The sequence below is a fragment of the Bos javanicus genome, chromosome 25, assembly GCF_032452875.1.
Source record: "Bos javanicus breed banteng chromosome 25, ARS-OSU_banteng_1.0, whole genome shotgun sequence".
Lineage (NCBI taxonomy): Eukaryota > Metazoa > Chordata > Mammalia > Artiodactyla > Bovidae > Bos > Bos javanicus.
In genome coordinates, this window is record NC_083892.1 from 33,318,067 (window position 1) to 33,331,997 (window position 13,931).

Below are 13,931 nucleotides of genomic sequence, written 5' to 3' on the forward strand. Positions count from 1 at the left end.
AAGCGAGAATGAGTGTAAACTAATGGGAATGGAGTTTTTCAGGGGGAGATGGAAAATGTTTATGAAATGAGAAGATGGTTGCACAACTTTGTGAATATACTTAAAACAAGTGAATTGTTCCCTTTTTGAAAAAAGTGAATTTTATGGTATGTGATTTATACCTCTGTAAAAAAGAAAAAATAGAAAAATCTGAATGAGTCTATATCTACTAAAATTTATGTTTTATGGTTCAAAACTTTCCAACAAGGAAAAAAATTCCAGGCCCAGATGGCTTCACGGGTAAATTCTAGCAAGCAATTAAGAATGAGGTAATTCCAATCTCACAAAAACTTCTAGAGAACATAGAGAGAATATTTCCCAACTAATTTTATGAGGCCAGTGTTACTCTGATACCAAAACCAGACGAAAACATTACAAGGGGGGAAAAAACCTAACAAACCTAGACAAGGGATTGTCAAACCATGGCCTACGGGCCCAAATCAGCCTGCAGTCTGTTTATGTAAATAATGTTTTAAGAAAACACACATTATTTACATACAGTATTTCCTAACAATAGTCCTGGAGTGGATTGCCATTTCCTTCTCCAGGGGATCTTCCCAACCCAGGGATCGAACCCGGGTCTCCCACATTGTAGACAGACACTTTACCGTCTGAGCCACCAGGGAAGTCTTAAGAAAACACAGCCACACCTGTTCATGTGTGTATTCTCCACTGCTGCCTTCATGTTACAGTGGCAGAGTTGAGTAGTTGTGACACAGATTACACGGTCTCCAGAGCCTCAGATATTTACTACCTGACTCTTCACAGAAAAAATTTGCTGATTCCTTGCTATGGACAAAGAGCTGTCCTGAATAAAGATGCAAAAATCCATTAGGAGGATCAGCAAATCAACCAAGAAACACATAAAAAAGGTAAAAGTCAAGTCAACTGGAAATTTATCCCAGAAATGCAATGTTAGTTTACAAAAAAAAAAAAAAAAATCAGTCAATGTAATAAAATATATCAATGAATAAAGGTTAAAAATAACATAGTCTTCTTAATAATGGCAGAAAGAAAGCATTTGACAAAATTCAACATACAGTCATGATAAAAACACTTTTCAGCAAGCTAAAAATGGAAACATTTCCCATCCAACATGGAAGAAGTTTGGAAGTCATCACTCTGTCCTAACAATAAGTAAAAGGCTGAATGAACTGAAGTATGATTAACTTCAGATCCATCAGAGAAGCACAGTCATGGGGAAAATCACTGCCCCCTCCCCACCCAAACTGTAGAGACAGGCAGGTGGACACAGAGAACTACAGCTTATCCGTGCAGAAAGCAGTACTGGGGTGGGGAAACCTCAATTACAATCAACAAACTGCTGGAGGCTGAGCGTGGACAAGTCTCATTGACAAAAACTCCAAGGGGATGCAGTCAGAGGGTGGCCTGCCGCGCGCCCCCCCCCCACCAACACAGACACACTTGTGTGAGTTTTACCTCCTGAAGACTTATCAGGTTCTCATAATGAATATCAGAGAAAAACCCCCAGGGCTTCTGGCAGGTGCAGAAGAAAACAAACCATTATGAAACATGCCAGAGTATTCTGTTCTTAACAAAGCCTGCATTCAGGAGAAATGACCTAACCAGAGACTTACTTGCAGAGGGGTTTAACAGAGCCTAACTGTCTTGGAGGAAGGGAAATACCCAGCTCCATCCCATTCTAGCCATCCTGTTCCACCTAAGGCCGGAAAAACAAACAATAAGCACTTGTGAAGCTCACAGTCCAGGAGCATCTGTTCACGAAGACTAAGATCTAATTCTAGGACTATGGAGTGCTCCCCTACACCCCCTTTATCACAACATGCCTAAAGGGTAATTTATAGTCATTCCTATCGCCCCGTACATCATGTCCAACTCTCAAGGGAAAAAAAAAAACTACAAGGCATACTAAAAGGCAAAAAAACATAGTCTGAAGAGGCAGAGCAAGCAACAGAACCAGACTCAGATAAGACAGGGATGTTGGAATTATTAATATAAAAGCAAGGAATTTAAAGCGACTATAATCACTATGCTAAGGGTGCTCATGGATAAGATAGACAGCATGCAAGAACAGACGGGCAATGTAAGCAGAGATGGAAATTCTAAGAACCAAACAGAAATGCTGGAGATCAAAAGCACTGCAGCATAAATGAAGAATGCCTTTGATGGGCTTATTAGCAGACTGGACACAGCTGAGGAAAGGATCTTTGAGCTTGAGGATGTCTCAACAGAAATCTCCAAAATGGAAAAACAAAGAGAAAAAAAGGCTGGGAGAAAAAATACCAGAGCAGAACAGAACTGGGAGAGAGCTACAAAAGGTGTAACATATGCTTAATGCGAATACCAGAAGGAGAAGAGAGAGAGACAGGAAGAGAGGAAATTTTTGAAACAATAATTTGTTTGAGAATTTCCCCCAAATTAACGTCAGACACCAGACCACAGATCCAGGAAGCTTAGAGAACATCAATCAGGATGAATGCCGAAAACTACACCCAGGCATATTATATCCAAACTACCAAAAATCAAAGATAAAGAAAAATTCCTGAAAGAAGCCAGGGAAAAATGAAGAGAAAAGATGAGAATTACATCCAATTTCTCAGAAACTATGCAAACAAGGAGAGAGTGCAGTGAAATACTTAAAAAGTATTAAGAGGGTAAAAAAAATATCCCACCATTTTAGAATTCTAGGAGGAAAATATCCTTCAAAAGTGAATGAGAAATGCTTTCTCGAGCAAAAATTGAGAGCATTTGTTGCCTTGCAAAAAAAAAAAATGGTTTCTTTAAAAAATATTTATTTATCTGGCTGTGTCAGGAGGGTCTTAGTTACAGCACACGAGATCTTTGCTGTGTCACGCGAGATCTTTCGTTGTGGCTGGAACGCTTGGCTTGGTTGCCTTGCTGCGCGTGGGATCCCAGTTTCCTGACCAGGGATCGACCCTGCATCCCTCACACTGCAAGGTGGATTCCTAACCACAGGGAAATCCCACAAACAATGCTTTTCAAAAATTCCTTAAGAGAAGGAAAATAATAAAGTTCAGAAACCCACTTCTACATAAAGAAAGAGCGTGCACGGGAGAAAGAATAAATGAAGGCTATTTAAAAACGTATTTTTCTTATCCTCAATTGATCTAAGATAATAGCTTGTTCAACCTAATAATACCAACAAAGTACCATGTATACTTATTTGTGTGTGTGTACTTATGTGTAAGTGAAATGAATGATGACAACAGGGACAGGAGGCAGGAATCAGAGTCCATTTGCTGAAGTGCTGCACTACTTGTGAAGTGGTAAAGTATTATTTGAAAGTGAACTTGGCCTGGTTGTAAATATATACTGCAAATTCTAGGGCAATCACTAAAAAAAGAAGTAGTAACTGATATGCTAAGAAAGGGGATAATATAGAATAAAAATGCTCAATTAAAACCACAAAAGGCGGAAATGACAAAAGAGCCATTTCTCCAAGAAGATATAACAATCCTTTATGCATACATGCCTAATAACAGAACACTGAAATATGTGAGGCAAAAACTGATGGACCTGCAAGGAGAAATAGATGACCACGACCATATTTGGAGATTTCAATACCCCTCTATCAGAAGTGCATGAATCCAGCAGGCAGAAAAATCAGCAAGGCCACAGTTGAACCCAACAACATCAAACAACTGGATATAAGCAGCATCTAGTGAGTGCTTCATCCAATAATGTCAGAATACAGATTCTCGAGTTCACATGGGACATTGACTAAGATAGCCTGTAACACATTTGGGGTCATAAAACACATCTTAATGAATTTAAAAGAATGAAAAGCACACAATGTCTGTATCAGACCACCATGGAATTAAACTGGAAATCAACAACAGAAAGATACCTGGAAAATCCCAAAATCCTTGGAGACTAAATAATACACTTCTAAATAGCAATCAGATTAAGGAAGAAATACCAAGAAAATTTTTTAAATATTCTGAATGAAATGAAAATTAAAACACAACTTATCGAAATGTGTGGGATGCAGTAAAAGCAGATCTTAGAGGGAAATTTATAGCTTTCAGTATATTAAAAAAGAAGAAAGATCTAAAATCAATCAACTAAGCTTCCACCTTAGGTAGCTAGAAAAAGAAGAGCAATTTAAACCCAAAGTAAGCAGAAGAAGGGGTTCCCAGAAGGCACTAATGCAAAAGAATCTGCCTGCCAATGCAGGAGACACAAGAGACGCAGGTTCAATCCCTGGGTTGGGAAGATGCCCTGGAGAAGGAAATGGCAACCAACTCCAGTATTCTTGCCTAGGAAATCTCATGGTCAGAGGAGCCTGGTGGGCTAGAGTCCATGGGTCACAAAGAGTCAGATACTACTGATCACATACACACACACACAGAAGAAAAGATACAATAAAAATGAATGGAAATCAATGGACTTGAAAACAGAAAATCAATAGAGAAAATCAATGAAACCAAAATCCAGTTCTTTGACAAGATCAGTAAAATTCATAAGCTTCTTACCAGTCTAAGAAGAGAGGACTCAAGATTACTATTACCAGAAATTAAACAGGAGGCAGCCTTAAAGATCCCAGGGACATTAAAAGGATAATAAATATTATGAACAACTCTGCCTATAAATTTGATAACCTAAATGAAACAGATCCATTCCTTGAAAGACACAATCTGCAAAACTCACATAAGAAGGAAGAGAAAGTTCGAATATGCCTTTATCTATTAAAGAAATTGAGTCAATAATTATTAACTCCAAATAATTATCAACCTTTCAAAATAGACAGCAGCAGACCCAGATGGGTTCACTGGTCGATTCTAGCTATAAATTCAATTTCTTCAGTAACTATGGAGCTATTCAGGTTAACTCTTAACTCACTTCACAAGGTTGTTGTTACTGAGGAATGGATCCTGTGGGCTCCACTGGGAGGTCTCACGTCATTACCAGGAAGTTGCTGGGGGCAGTGGCATGAGAGACGGGAGGAGAAAAAGAAAAAGAAGTCTCTCCTCTCTCTAGGCTTTAGGAGGTCCCTTTCCTGCTCCTCCAGCGGGAACCATAAGGTTCCTCCTGGGCTTCTCACTGTTCCTGCCAACACCAGTTCTTGGTTTCAGGCTGACTTGTGCTCAGACTGGAGGACACTGTAGGAAAAAAATAACGGGTAGACTCACCACTGGTTCGGTGGTGCTCCAACTTCTTGTCTTTTTTTTTTCCAATGTTCCTACTAATATTGACTTTTCAGAGTCCTCAGATCGCTGTTCCATGTATTCCATCCAGGTTTTGCAGCTGTATTCAGTAGGAGAGACAGGGTGGAGTGCGCTTACTACATTTTACCCAGAACCAGAGCCTACAGATTTCTTTAGACATATGAAATTGCAAGAATTAATCACCAGCAGATCTTCACTTCAAAAAAAAATGTTAAAGGAAGTCTTTCAGACAGGAGGAAAATGATACCAGATGGAAATATGGATGGACATAAAGAAAAGGAGAGCATCAGAAATGGTAAGTGTGTGGATAAACTTGAAAAAGTCTTTTTCTTCCTTTTTAAATCTTTTCAAAAGGGAATTGACTACTCAAAGCAGAAATAGTAACAATGTATTGTGGCAGTCATAACACGTAGAAGCAAAATATCTGACAACAGAAGCACAAAGGTGAAGGAGAAAATAGAAGCACAATCTTGTAAGGATCTTAGACTATATATTTTTAAGTGTATAATGTTACTTGAGGGTAGATTAATAAGTTAAAGATGTACACACTGTCATAAACCATCACTAAATAATAAAAAACTAAGAGTTATACCTAATAAACTAATAAGTGAGATCAAATAAAATCATAAAAAATGTTCAATTAATTCAAAAGAAGGCCGAAAAAGAGGGAACAGGGAACAAAGAGCAGATGGGTCAAATACAAAACAAATATCAGGATAGCAGATTTGAGTCCCACCGTATCAATGATTATATAAAATGTCAATGGTTTGTAGGACGAGTGGTAAACTATGGCCTGCAGCGTGTTCTTACATGGCCCTCAAGCTAAAAATGGTTTGTCCATTCACAAAGCATTGTGGAAAAGAAAGCAAAGGAGAAAAAAAAAAGGAAGCGAAGGAATATGTAGCAAAGACCATATGCAGCCCACAAAGCCTAATTTATTTATTGCCAGTCCTTTACAGAAAATGTTCTTCAATGTTCTTTTCAACCCCAGTTAAAAGTTAAAAGGCAGAGGCAGACTTAAAAGGCATCTTCTCCACGGCAAGAGGCAGTGTGGTCCCGAGAGGACCGGGGGCGCCCTTGTTGCCTTCTCTCTATCTCCTTGCCATTTGATCCTAAAGGAAGAAGTCATCATGAATAGGGTGTTGCAGAGCAGAGAAACTAAAGCCTGGCTTTCTAATTAGGGACAAGGAAGACGAGTAGTCACAAGCTGGAAAGTGTGAGATCGCTGAGAAAAAGGAACTCAAGAAAACAATTTGGGGGAATTCCCGGGCAGTCCAGTGGTTAGGCTCCGAGCTTCCACTGATGAGGGCCCAGGGTTCAATTCCTGGTCAGGGAACTAAGATCCCACTAAGGGTGTGGTGCAGCCAAAAAGAAGAAGAAAACAACTTGGTAACGTTGTATGTGTGAACCCGTGTGCTCACGGCTGAGCTTTGTGTGTGGATCTGGCCCTAGATAGCATAGACTTTGAGGAATAAATTACGGGAGGACAGACCACTGCCACTCACAGCAACCAACTGAGTATTATTCCAGCAACACAGGACTGTTTTACTATTTGAGTGTTAATTAATGCAGTCTAAAAAAGAAAGCACAGAAGATCATATCAATGTATGTATTTGACAAGATTCAACATCCATTCTGGATAAAGTGAAAGTGAAGTCGCTCAGTCGTGTCCGACTCTTTGCAACCCCATGGACTGTAGCCCACCAGACTCCTCCATCCATGGAATTTTCTAGGTAAGAGTACTGGAGTGGGTTGCCATTTCCTTCTCCAGGGGATCTTCCCAACCTGGATATCGACCCGGGTCTCCTGCATTGCGGGCAGACACTTTACCGTCTGAGCCACCAGGGAATCCCTATCCATTCCGGATAAATTCTCATCAAAGTAGGAATAGAGGACTTGCCTGTGGTCCAGTGTTTAAAACTCCACACTTCCAAAGCTGGGGAATCGAGTCTGATTCCTCATTGGGGAACTAAGATTTTCACATACTGCAATGTGTGGCATGGCCAAAAAATTAAATTAAAAAAATTTTTAAATATGTTTTTAAGTCTTAAAAAAAAAAAAAAGGTAGGAATAGAAAGGAACTTCCTCAACCTGATAAAGGGCATCTATAAATTACTCCGAACTAAAATCATACTTGGAGCTTCCCTGGTGGCTCAGACAATAAAGAATCCGCCTGCAAAGCAGGAGACCTGGGTTTGATCCCTGGGTTGGGAAGATCCCCTGGAGAAGGGAATGGCAAGACCCACTCCAGTATTCTTGCCTGGAGAACTCCATGGACAGAGAAGCCTCGTGTGCTATAGTCCACAGGGTTGCAAAGGGTCGGACATGACCTAGTGACTAACACTTTTACTTATCAAAATTATAGGGGCTTCCCAGGTGACACAGTGGGAAAGAATCTGCCTGCCAATGCAGGAGACGTGAGTTCCATCTCTGGATTAGGAAGATCCCCTGGAGAAAGAAATATCAACCCACTCCAGTATTCTTGCCTGGGAAATTCCACGGACAAAAGAGCCTGGCAAGCTACAGTCCGTGCGGTCACAAAGAGTCGGACACGACTGAGCGACTGATCAAAATTATACTTACTGGTAAAGGATTGAATACTTTCCCTAAATTCAAGAACAAGATAAGAATGTTTACTCTTACCCCTTCTATTCAACGTTGTATTGGAAGACCAAGGCAAGATAATAAAAAAAGAAAAAAAATAAAGGGCACTTTGGGAAGGAAGAATTTAAACTGTCCCTATTTATGGAACACATGATTGTCTCCAAAGAAAATTCCAAGAAATCCACCCCTCAAAAGCTCCTAAAACTATAAATAAATTTATAAAGATGGAAACATACAATTTAAAGTCTATGCACCAGCAGCAAACCATTGGAAACTGAAATCTCAAAAACAGTACCAATTATAATGGTACCCAAACAAGAAACTCTATCTCTAATAAAGCTACAGTTTAAAAAAGACATTGTTTGGAAAAGGAAAAGGTAAACCACAGAATGGAAGAAAATCTTCACAGTATCTATAGATGACAGTGGACTTTTATGCAGCTCAGTAAAAGAGAGAAAAATGGTCTTTTAAAAACTGGGCAAAATGCGTGGATGCCTCTCAAAAGAAGATGTATAAAGGGCAAATAAGCATATGAAACATGCTCAACCTCATTAGTCATTCAGTTCAGTTCAGTCGCTCAGTCGTGTCTGACTCCTTGTGACCCCATGAATCGCAGCACGCCAGGCCTCCCTGTCCATCACCAACTCCTAGAGTTCACCCAGACTCATGGCCATCGAGTCAGTGATGCCATCCAGCCATCTCATCCTCTGTCGTCCCCTTCTCCTCCTGCCCCCAATCCCTCCCAGCATCAGAGTCTTTTCCAATGAGTCAACTCTTCACATGAGGTGGCCAAAGGACTGGAGTTTCAGCTTCAGCATCAGTCCTTCCAAAGAACACCCAGGCCTGATCTTTAGAATGGACTGGTTGGATCTCCTTGCAGTCCGAGGGACTCTCAAGAGTCTTCTCCAACACCACAGTTCAAAAGCATCAATTCTTCAACGCTCAGCTTTCTTCACAGTCCAACTCTCACATCCATACATGACCACTGGAAAAACCATAGCCTTGACTAGACGAACCTTTGTTGGCAAAGTAATGTCTCTGCTTTTGAATATGCTAGCTAGGTTGGTCATAACTTTCCTCCCAAGGAGTAAGCGTCTTTTAATTTCATGGCTGCAGTCACCATTTGCAGTGATTTTGGAACCCCCCAAAAATATAAGTCTGACACTGTTTCCACTGTTTCCCCATCTATTTCCCATGAAGTGATGGGGCCAGATGCCATGATCTTCGTTTTCTGAATGTTGAGCTTTAAGCCAACTTTTTCACTCTCCTCTTTCACTTTCTTCAAGAGGCTTTTTAGTTCCTCCTCACTTTCTGCCATAAGGGTGGTGTCATCTGCATATCTGAGGTTATTGATATTTCTCCCGGCAATCTTGATTCCAGCTTGTGCTTCTTCCAGCCCAGCATTTCTCATGATGTACTCTGCATATAAGTTAAATAAGCAGGGTGACAATATACAGCCTTGACGTACTCCTTTTCCTATTTGGAACCAGTCTGTTGTTCCATGTCCAGTTCTAACTGTTGCTTCCTGACCTGCATATAGGTTTCTCAAGAGGCAGGTCAGGTGGTCTGGTATTCCCATCTCTTTCAGAATTTTCTACAGTTTATTGTGATCCACACAGTCAAAGGCTTTGGCATAGTCAATAAAGCAGAAATAGATGTTTTTCTGGAACTCTTTTGCTTTTTCCATGATCCAGTGGATGTTGGCAATTTGATCTCTGGTAAGTCCATATTAAGACACAAATGCATTAACCATTAAAACTGTTAATCTTTTGTAAACTGACCACACCTACTATTAACAGCATATGGAGCAACTGGAACCATCACACTGGCGGGAATGTAAATAGCACAGCCACACTGTAAAACACTTTGACTCTTTCTTTTTTTTCTTTTTATTAAGGATAAGTTGTTTGTTTATTTTTTGATGTGGATTTTTTTAAAGTCTTTATTGCATTTGTTGCAACATTGCTTCTGTTTTATGTTTTGGTTAACTCCCTGACCAGGGATAGAACCCACACCCCCTGCATTGGAAGACAAAGTTTTAACCACTGGACCACACAGCAAGTCCATGACTATTTCCTGTATTTTTTAATATAAATGTATTTTAATTGGAAGCTAATTACTTTACAATATTGTATTGGCTTTGCCATACATCAACATGAATCCACCACAGGTGTACACGTGTTCCCCATCCTGAACCGCCCTCCCTCCTCCCTCCCTGTACCATCCCTCTGGGTCATCCCAGTGCACCAGCCCCAAGCATCCTGTATCGTGCATCGAACCTGGACTGGCGATTCGTTTCATATATGGTATTATACATGTTTCAATGCCATTCTCCCAAATCATCCCACCCTCTCCCTCTCGCACAGAGTCCAAAAGGCTGTTCTACACATCTGTGTCTCTTTTGCTGTCCATGACTATTTCTTACTAAATTAAACAAATAGTCAGCAAGTCTCATTCCTGGGCAGGTATCCAAGAGAAAAGAAAGCATATATTTGAACACAGCCTTATATATAAACGTATACAGTACCTTTATTATAAAAGCTTGAAACTGCAAAGAACCTAAATATCCATTAAAAAATGAATGAACTAAGAATTATGGCATATCTTTACAGTGGAATACTACCCACCAGCAAAAAGGAAGAAATTCCTGATTTATGCAATGATACGCACAACTCTCAAGAACACGAGTCTACCGGAAGAGTGACGTCAGTGTGGCAGAGTCAGGAACTCCAAGATTTCAGCCTCAATAAAAGCAGTAAAATGAGGCAAAAATGTCAGAATCGCTTTTTTGCAATTGTGGAAATTAAACAAAGGAGCACTTATTCAAGAAACCTGGGAGCACTTGTTCAAGAAAACCAGCTGAATTTCAGCAAGACAGCAAGCTTTGCGGTGTATAATCTTACCCCTGTCTCATCTACTCTCCAGCTCAGTGGTAGTTTTGAAAATAATAATCCATATTGATGGTGGTGGAGGGAGCAGAACAGACCTCATTCACACACACACAAAAATGTAATTATTTGTTTTGACCAATCTTGTGGTTCCCTGTAAAATCAACTCAGAAGGCTTGTCTTCATTTTGCCTAACTAAGAACTGGCCCAGGGGTAGAGAGCCGGGGTGTGGGTGGGGGGGTGTTTATTAAAAACATTTATAGGCAAATGTTTTAGTCACTGCTGCCTGAGGCACTGGATAAAAGTTGAGGCAAACAATAGCCTAACCAGAAGTCTGTCTTTTTTTTTTAGGAAAGGCTGGGGAATGAGATGTCTACATGGATTTTAAAGTTCTGATCTATTTCTGGGGATCGAGCAGGTAATGTACATACCAGGGAGGATGCATACAAAAAATAGACCTGAAAAGCAATAATTACAAATCTATTAATATGTCGATGGACACACAATGGATAAAAACGCAGTTTGAACAAGAACCATATAAGTGGAGGGTAACAAAGCTATATAGGAACAAAAATTTTTGTATACTATTGAAATTAAGTTAGCATTAACGGAAACTAGGTTATTACAAATTAAAATGTTCATTTTAATCTCCATGGCAACCCCAAATAACTGAAATAGTATGTATTTAAAGGAACAACAAGAAATTAAAGTGATACACAAGACACTCCATAAACACAAAGGAAGGGAGGAACGGAGGAACCCAGGGATGAAAAGACATACATAAAGAAAACAAACAGCAAAACAGCAGAAGCAAGGCCTTCCTTATCAATAAATACACTGAACTAAATGGATTACACTCTCCTATTAAGAGACATAAGATTGGCAGAATAGATATAAAAATAAATAAATAGCTTTAAAGAGCACGGAAAAAGATAGCCCATGCAAACAGTAACCAAAAGGGAGACGGAGTGCCTACACTAAATTCAGACAAAATAGACTTTAAGAAAAAAAAAAAATTGTTAGGACTTCCCTGGTGGCCCAGTGACCACGCTTCTGCAGTCCCCACGCAGGCGCCAGGGTCTGGCCCCTGGTCAGGGGACTAGATCCCACATGCTGCAACTACGACCCTGCCCAGCCAAACAAATAAATAAATACTTTTTAAGAGGAAAAAATGTTACCAAAGACACAGAAGGACATCACAGAATGACAAAAAAGGTCAACACATTAATAAGATAGAATAATTGTTAACGTATATACCTAAAAACAGAGCCCCACACAAAGCAAAGCAAAAACTGAAAGAATTGACGGAAAAAATAAGCACCCCAACTATGATATTTAGGTATTCCTTTCTTGTTTTTCTTTTTTTTGCCATGCGGCTTTCAGGATCTTAGTTCCCTGATCAGGGATTGAACTGGGCCCTGGCAGTTGCCAGGGAATTCCCTTATTAGATATGTCAATGTTCCACTTTTAATAATGGAGAGAACACTAGACAGCAGGTCATCAGGATACAGAATATACACCAACTAGATCTAATGAACGTCTATAGAACATCTACCTAACAGCAGCAAGATACACATTCTTCTCAAGCGCACATGGAACGTTCTCCAGGATAATTGATATGTTAGACCATAAATATCTTTTAATAGACTGAAATAATGCAAGTAGGTTTTCTGACCATAATGGGATGAAATTAGAAGTTAATAACATTTGGAAAATCGACAAATACACAGAAATTCAACAACACACTCTTAAATAAAGTGGATCAAAGGAGAAATCACAAAGAGAACTAGAAAATGTTGTGAGATTAATGAAAACAAAAACGACATACCAAAACTTTGGAGATGGAGCAGAAGTAGTGCTATAAATGAGGGAAATTGATAGCTATAAACACCCAAATTAAAAAGGAGAAAAGATCCCAAATCAACAACCTAGCATACTGGCAGTCCAGTGGTTAAGACTCCAAGCTTCCACTGGAGGGTGGTGTGGGTAGGATCCCTTATTGGGGAACTAAGATCCTGCATGCCACGCAGCCCGACCCAAGAAGGAGAAAAGAAACTAGGGGGAGAAAGAGCAAACCAAACCCAAAGGACTCAGAAGGAAGGAAATAATAAATATTAGCATGGAAATACATGAAACAGAGACAAGAAACTCAATAGAGACAATGAACAAAGCCAAAAATTGGTCATTTGAAATGATCAACAAAATTGACAAACCTTTAGCCAGACAGATGAAGGAAAAAAGGAAAACGACTCAAATTATTGAACTCAGGAATAAAAGAAGAGACACTAATACAGATCTTACAAAAATAAAGAGGATTATAAGAAAATACTATGACAACAAATTAGATAACCTAGATGAAATGGAAAAATTCCTAGAAATGCACAAACTCCCAAGAGAGACTGAAAAAGATAAAGCAAATCTGAAAAAACATGTAACAAGAAATTGAGTTAGTAATCAAAACACTTTCAACACAGAAAAGCCCAGGACAAGATGGTTACATTGTTTAATTTCACCAAATGTTTAAAAAGAATTAACACCAATCTCTCACAGTCTTCCCATAAAAGAGAAGAGAGGAGAACACTTCCTAAGCCATTCTGTGAGGCCAGTACTTTGCAGATACCAAAGCCAGACAAAACTCTCACAAGGAAAGAAAATTATAGACCAATATTCCTTATGAAAATAGAAGGAAAATCCTCAATAAAATATTAGAAAACTGAATCTAGCAGCATACAAAAATGATTATACGCTGTGATCAGGTGGGATTTATCCCAGGAATGCAAACTTAGTTCAGTACACAAAAATCAACCTGTGAAATATTCCATAGTAACAAAATAAAGGGGAAAACACAAACTAATCTCAATAAATGTAAAAAAACAATAACAACAAAATCCAACACCCTTTCCTCATTAAAACACTCAACCAGCTAGAAATAGAAGTGAATTTCCTCAATCTGATGAAAGCCATCTATGAGAAACCCAGAGCAACATAATATTTCATTGTGAAAGACTAAAATTTTTTCTTTCCTAAGATCGGGAACAAGACAGGAGTGTCTGTTCTTACCACTTCTCTTCAACATGGCATTAGAGGTCCTAGCCAGGGCAGCAAGGCAAGAAAAAGATGCAGAGGCTTCCAGATGAGGAAAGAAGTAAAAAAAAAGAAAAAGAAAAGAAGCAAAACCACGTCTGTTTACAGATGACACGACCTTATTCACAGAATGGATGTGAACTTA

The 13,931-nt window shown here is 39.4% G+C and overlaps 1 long non-coding RNA gene across 1 annotated transcript in view; it reads right to left on the reverse strand.

The window, feature by feature from the left end:
* Positions 1-13,931, reverse strand: part of LOC133238596 (uncharacterized) — a 50,312-nt gene that overhangs the window by 6,102 nt on the left and 30,279 nt on the right. Inside the window, exon 3 of the long non-coding RNA XR_009733577.1 lies at positions 5,175-5,289. This is a non-coding gene — a long non-coding RNA (uncharacterized LOC133238596). The remainder of the gene's footprint in view (positions 1-5,174; positions 5,290-13,931) is intronic.